The sequence below is a fragment of the Myotis brandtii genome, unplaced genomic scaffold (assembly GCF_000412655.1).
Source record: "Myotis brandtii unplaced genomic scaffold, ASM41265v1 scaffold123, whole genome shotgun sequence".
Taxonomy (NCBI): Eukaryota; Metazoa; Chordata; class Mammalia; order Chiroptera; family Vespertilionidae; genus Myotis; species Myotis brandtii.
Window position 1 is genome coordinate 8,864,889 of NW_005354291.1, and position 7,113 is coordinate 8,872,001.

Below are 7,113 nucleotides of genomic sequence, written 5' to 3' on the forward strand. Positions count from 1 at the left end.
AAATATATATATATATATATATTCTTTTCTTTTTTTCTATTCCCCTCAACCCCTTTTCATTTTCTTTAAAATTTCTCCTACATAGGCCTCTCCACAAAACTGGATTTTTCCCTGGAGAAACTCACTATCTTTTTAAAAACCTCTCTTTTTCCCTACCTTTTTCCTACCTCCAGAATTATTTGTGGATGTCTCATTTCTCTATCTTTTTACTTAGCTCCAATTTTTTTCTTCTTCTGTCTTCTAAATGAGCTCTTGGGTTATGTCTTTTTAAAAAAAATATATTTTATTGATTTTTTACAGAGAGGAAGGGAGAGAGATAGAGAGTTAGAAACATTGATCAGCTGCCTCCTGCACATCTCCCACTGGGGATGTGCCCGCAACCCAGGTACATGCCCTTGACCGGAATCGAACCCGGGACCTTTCAGTCCGCAGGCTGACGCTCTATCCACTGAGCCAAACCGGTTTTGGCAGGGTTATGTCTTTTATTACAATGATCTTTAAGTATGTCGCCTCCTAGAAATCTTCTGAACAATCCCACCCCGCTATCATGCCCCATCTCCATACCTTTTTGCTTATAACTAACACATGGCATTATGTGTGTGTGTGCTTAATCATACCAACACATACCTTGTTTAAGGAGTCATTTTATATTTTTCAATAGTCTCCATAGTGCTTAACATTCTTTTGTCTAATAACCTCTCTGTTCATTTATTTATTCATTCATTCATTCAAAAAATATGTGAATAAGAGGCACAAAAAGCAACAGAAGAATAAATATAAAAATATGAAGCAGCGATTTTAAGGGGTAGGCTTACACAATTGCGGGGTTGTTGGGGCTGGCAAGTCTGAATTTCACTGGGCAAGTGGCAGGTTGGAAATTTTGGCAAAAGTTGATGTTCTAGTCTTGAGTCAGGAAGTAGAATTCCTCCCTCATTTGGGGACCTAAGTCTTTTAAGGCCTTCAATTTCAATTAGATGAGGCTCACTGTATTGTGAATGGTAATCTGTTTTTACTCGAAGTCTGCTGATTTAAACGCTAATTATTTCTTTAAAATACTTTCAGAGCAACATGAAGACTGGTGTTTGACCAAAAACTGAACACTGTAGATTAGCCATATTGACATGTAAAATTCGTCATCACAGGATGGAAGCTAAAGAACCAGGTGAAGTTTAGCTCAAGACAGGAGAGTCAGCCCCTCCCACGCAAATGGGAAGTGAGGAGGATGGGTACTGACGTGAGTGGATAGGGAGTTCCCATCAGATGGCTTCTATTTCTCTGTGAAGTGGAGAAGATCTTCTGGGAGAAAGAGATAGAAGATTTGAAGATAATAGATAACATTTGTAAAATTCACTGAAGTGAGAGGGAAAATGAGTTGCCAAGTGAATTAGAGTGAAAATGCTGTGCAGAGCTACGGGCTGGTTATCACAATCTTAGAAGCAGTACAATTTCCTTAATAAATACTCACTGCATAGCTATTAAGATCATATCTTTATAAGTGTTTACGCAGTAATGTTCTTTACTTTCAACTGGCAAGCACCACTCTTCAGTTAACCTTTAGGCACCATAATCTCTTATTCCATCTATGAGCCCTAAGTAATGTCGACTGTGGACTCCTTGTTTGAAGATGTTATTGTTTGCCTTGTAACACTTGCATATAATAAATATTAAACTTTAGAGTGGTACACAGGTGATATGGTAAATCAGCTTAAGGAGAAAAATATGACTGTTGGGACTAGAGGTACTTTACAGGCTTGTAGCACAGACCCATTGCTCTGTGACTCAATAATAACACTGTCCTTTTGCCATCTTTCAAAGAACAGGCTTACACACTGTGCAATAGGCTCTCCACGTGTATGTGAATAAACAAATGAAGAGGTTGGTTTTCTTGATTCTTTTTCTACATCTTTGCCTCTTTGCATATCATGCCTCAGAAAGTGGCTAGGAGGCAGAAATTATCTAACGCTTCTGATTCAGTGTTCTTCTCTTGCTGTGTTTGTTTGAATTATCTGACAAATGTGACTGTTTATTGAGACATAGAAAATATGTGAGGTAGAGAAAATATTTTTAAGCCATTAAAAATATGTTTAATAGGAGTAAGAAGACAGAGGTAGATGGTGGAAAACTCAAATCCCTACAGAAATATAACACATCTGCTGTAGCCACACATGACATCTTCTGGCAGATCTTGTAATCTTTGACTTACATTTAGTCCAGGCTTTATTACTTACTAGTGCTATGATTTACATAAATAATCCAACCTCTTTTGGCTTTGTTTTCATTATCTTTAACATGTTAATAATACCTTCCTTATCTGGGGCATAAGGTAATGATGGAGATTAAATGAAAATAATGTTAAATAACAGAACAAGTCATACCAACATAAATGATTAGTCAAGGTTGTCCATCAAACAGAACAAATAGGATACATACATGCCTATTACAATTCTATGAGAGAAATTTAGTTTAAGGAATTGGCTCCCGCAGTTATGAAGGCTGGCTAGTCTGAACTCTGTAGAGCCGGCCAACAGCCGGGAAATGCAAGAAAGAGTTGTTGGGGTTTTGAGTCCCATATCTGCAGGTTGGCAACTAAGGCGGGTTTTCTGTGTTGCTTTTTCTTTGGGAAACCTCAGTCTTTGACTTTAAGGCCTTCAGTTGATTGAATGAGGCCCACCCACATTATGGGAGATAATCTGCTTTACTCACAGTCTATCCATTTAAGTATTACTTGCATATAATAAATACCTTCACAACAACATGAAGATTGATGCTTGACCAAACAACTGGGTATATATAATAGCCTAGTCAGTGACACATAAAATTAACCATCACACTACAGCATTATGATTAATACTAGGCTCTTGAGTTAGGCTGCCTAGATTTAATTCTAAGTTTGCCTTTTGGGAGCTGAGTTCCCTTGAGCAAGTATTTTACCCTCTCTGTGATTCAGTATTCTCACCTGTTAAAACACCTGATAGAGTTATTATGAGACTAGAGGCCTAGGGCATGAAATTTGTACACGGGAGGGGAGGTGTCCCTCAGCCTGGCCTGCACCCTCTCCAATCTGGGACCCTTTGGGGAGTGCCCGACTGCCGGTTTAGGTTCGAACCCTGTGGGCCTAAACCAGCAATTGGATATCCCTCTCACAATCCGGGACTGCTGGATACTAACCGCTCACCTCCTGCCTTCCTGATTGCCCCTAACTGCTCCCCTGCTGGCCTGATAGCCCCCACCTGCCCTCCCCTGCTGGCCTGATTGCCCCCAACTGCTCTCCCCTGCCGCAACCCGCCTCCTCCGCTGGGCCCTGCCTCCGCTGTGCAGGCAGCCATCTTGTGACGGCCATCTTGTGACAACTTTAGGGCGTGATGCATGAGGGCATGATGACCACCTAGGCCAGTGATGGCGAACCTATGACACGCGTGTCGGAGGTGACACGCGAACTCATTTTTTTGGTTGATTTTTCTTTGTTAAATGGCATTTAAGTATATAAAATAAATATCAAAAATATAAATCTTTGTTTTACTATGGTTGCAAATATCAAAAAATTTCTATATGTGACACGGCACCAGAGTTAAGTTAGGGTTTTTCAAAATGCTGACACGCCGAGCTCAAAAGGTTCGCCATCACTGACCTAGGCTATTATTAGTATAGATTAGGTGATTCATGTAATGTGTTCAGAATAGGGTAACACAGAATAAATGTGCAGAAAATTATGGCTATTATTATTAAACATACATAATTTTTATCACCATTTTAAAATCTGGAAATACAAGATACAATTTTTAAATGGAAAAGAAGTTTTTATGTTTGTTAGTCTTGTTTTTCTTCCCCTCAAGTTTTAGATATAAATATAATAAGCAGTCATTCGGGATGCCACCATTTCAATATTATGCCCCACTATCAACATTAACATACTCTTTTTTTCAGACCTTTCATTCTGACCTTTGGTTTACAGAATATTCATAAATATGGAAGAATATTGACCTTTTAAAGATGGTAGTTAAAAGCCTCACTACTTGGGTTCATTTGTCAGCTAAAATACCTCCTACTTTTTAGGCAGTTTCTAGGTGATAGATTCTTAATATCATTCAAAGTTATTCATTATTTTTTGCCATAATATCAAAGGGTTATAGTTTATTTACTTCTCTGCATCTGAACGTACCAACATCATCTAAAAACAATTTGTCGATGTGTGATTTTATTGCTAATACTCATGTGTTTTAGCATTGCCAACTCTTATTGGTTTTTCAGAATTACTTAATTAACTGTGGGCTTTCCTTCAGTCACATAAGTGCATATTTAATAAGTTCCAGTTCCATCAGAATAACTGCATGTGGGCGGATCTGTGGCATCTGAATATGTCTCTACATCAGATCTGTTTAACTGAGAACTGATTTAGTCTAGGAAAAGACAATGGAAATCAAAAAGGAATATGAAATTTTAAAAAGTCAACTAGGTGACCTTTAGTATTAGAGCAGATCTAATACTTATCTATTTTTGAGCCAAAACTTTAACATGGATTTACTAAATTATGAATGAATAAGAAGTAAATTTTTATTGTGCTCACAGAGACAAGATGAAGAACTGGCTACCAAGGCCGGCTCTCATAGGTTGGCAGTGAGTTGCTAGGCCCACCCTGACCCAGGGCCTGGATCCTGGCTTGGTACATGTAGAACCTAAATTTCATCAGTTCCTTTGCTGAGTTGGTTCTCAGGAACAACTCTCAAGAATCAGAATCATAAATGATTGCTATATAATTCAGAATGTTGGTTTATTCATTTATATTGGAGGCTGTTTCTATGTAAAGATCAGTAGAAGATAACACCCTCCCCTGGTCCCTGCAAACTTTAATGAGTATTTAAAATGTTTAGAGAGTCCACAATTAGGATAAAGGAAATTGGACAGTTGAATCTGTGCTAGAGGAGCAATTTGGCTTTATATTATGGGCCAAATCTATTTCTTGGGGTGCTGGGTTGAAAAGTACTTTGAGATGACATTTTAGGCCAGTAAAAAAGTACACTATGGTTGAGTAACAGCATCTAACATCTGTCCAAGATTTCTGGTGTGAGTTGAGCATGCCATGTATCTGCCATCTTTGATAAAAGCTATTGAAACAAACAAACAAACAGACAAACAAACAAACAAAAAACTCACTCCTATTCTTGGTCTCAAATATCACTGATCTGAAAAGCCAAATTTGTTCATAAATCAAGTTTCCAAAATGTATGAATTAGTTTGTGGGCTCTCTCTTTAGTCCCTTAGCCAAATTCCCTATTCATATGCTAATATCACAATTAAATCTTAATTAGTAGAACTTCATAACTTTTTGCTGCAGTTAAAGCAAAACTCCCCGCTTTATTTTTTATTTTTTTTGCTTTTGAAGAGTTGTGGCTCTCCTCAGGACTCTGATCTCCAGTATTCAGTCACCTTGCCAAGTTACACACACACACAAAAATCATGGTGAAATTTTAATTAGAATTCTATCCAACTTCAAGTTAATGAGTTAATATTTTTTCCAAGAATATGGTATATTGCTCTATTAATTTAGATATTTAAAAGTATCTTTCCATAAAATTTTATGGTTTTCTACAAAGTTATTGTACATCTTTATGAGTTTTATGTGATTGCTATTATAAATAGTAAAGTTGCATTATTGATTTGTTGCTGGTTTAAAGAAATAAAATTGATTTATTTACATCAATTTCTTTCTGAGCAGTTCTTTCAAACTTTATTAATCCTAATAATTTTTCTATAGATTCTTTGGGTTTTCTGTGTAGACAACCAACTAGATTATCTTTGTCATCTAAATAATTGCAGTATTTATTCTTAATTTTAAGCATGTGTCCTTTTAACTTTATTTTTTCTTGCCTATTTCCCCAGCTATGATCTTTAGAAAAATGATGATTAGAAATTGTGATAGTAGGAATCATTGTATGGTTTTCTTGTGTGTGTGTGTGTGTGTGTGTGTGAGATTTTAAATATTTTTTTTTTATTGATTTCAGAGAGGAAGGAAGAGGGAGAAAAAGATAGAAACATAAATGATAAGAGAAAATAATCAATTGGCTGCCTCTTGCACGCCTTCCTACTGAGGATGGAGCATGACACCTGGGCATGTGCCCTTGACCGGAATTGAACCCCGAACCCTTCAGTCTGCAGGCTGATGCTCTATCCACTGGGCAAAACTGGCTGGGGCTATAAGTGTGTGATTTTAAAGAGAATGTTTATAACATTTCAACATTAGGAAAAATTAAAGTTACAAGGTCTTTATAGAGTTCCTTTATTGGGTTATGGGTATTGCCTTCTATTCCTACTTAGATAAGACATTTAATCATGAATGGATAGTAAATTCTGTTAAATGTTTTTCCTGAATCTACAAAGATCATATGTTTTTCTTCTTATTGGCATATAACGTTTTGATTTACCAATATTTTTTTTATTGATTAAGTTATTACATATGTGTCCTTATCCCCACATTACTCCCTCATCCCCCCCACTCCTGCCCTCACCCCCCTGTTGTCTGTGTCCATTGGTTAGGCCTATATGCTTGCATATAAGTCCTTTGGTTGTTCTCTCCCTCTTACCCCCACCCTCCTCTACCTTCCCTCTGAGGTTTTATGGTCTGATTGATGTTTCTCTGTCTCTGGATCTGTTTTTGTTCATCAGTTTATGTTGTTCATTATATTCCACAAATGAGTGAGATCATGTGATATTTATCTTTCTCTGACTGGCTTATTTCACTTAGCATAATGCTCTCCAGTTCCATCCATGCTGTTGCAAATGGTAAGAACTCCTTCGCCGCGTAGTATTCCATTGTGTAGATGTACCACAGTTTTTTAATCCACTCATCTATTGATGGGCACTTAGGCTGTTTCCAAATCTTAGCTATGGTGAATTGTGCTGCTATGAACATAGGGGTGCATATATCTTTTCTAATTGGTGTTTCTAGTTTCGTGGGATATATATTCCTAGAAGTGGAATCACTGGCTCAAATGGGAGTTCCATTTTTAATTTTTTGAGGAAACTCCATACTGTTCTCCACAGTGGCTGCACCAGTCTGCATTCCCACCAGCAGTGCATGAGGGTTTCTTTTTCTCCACATCCTCGCCAGCACTTGTC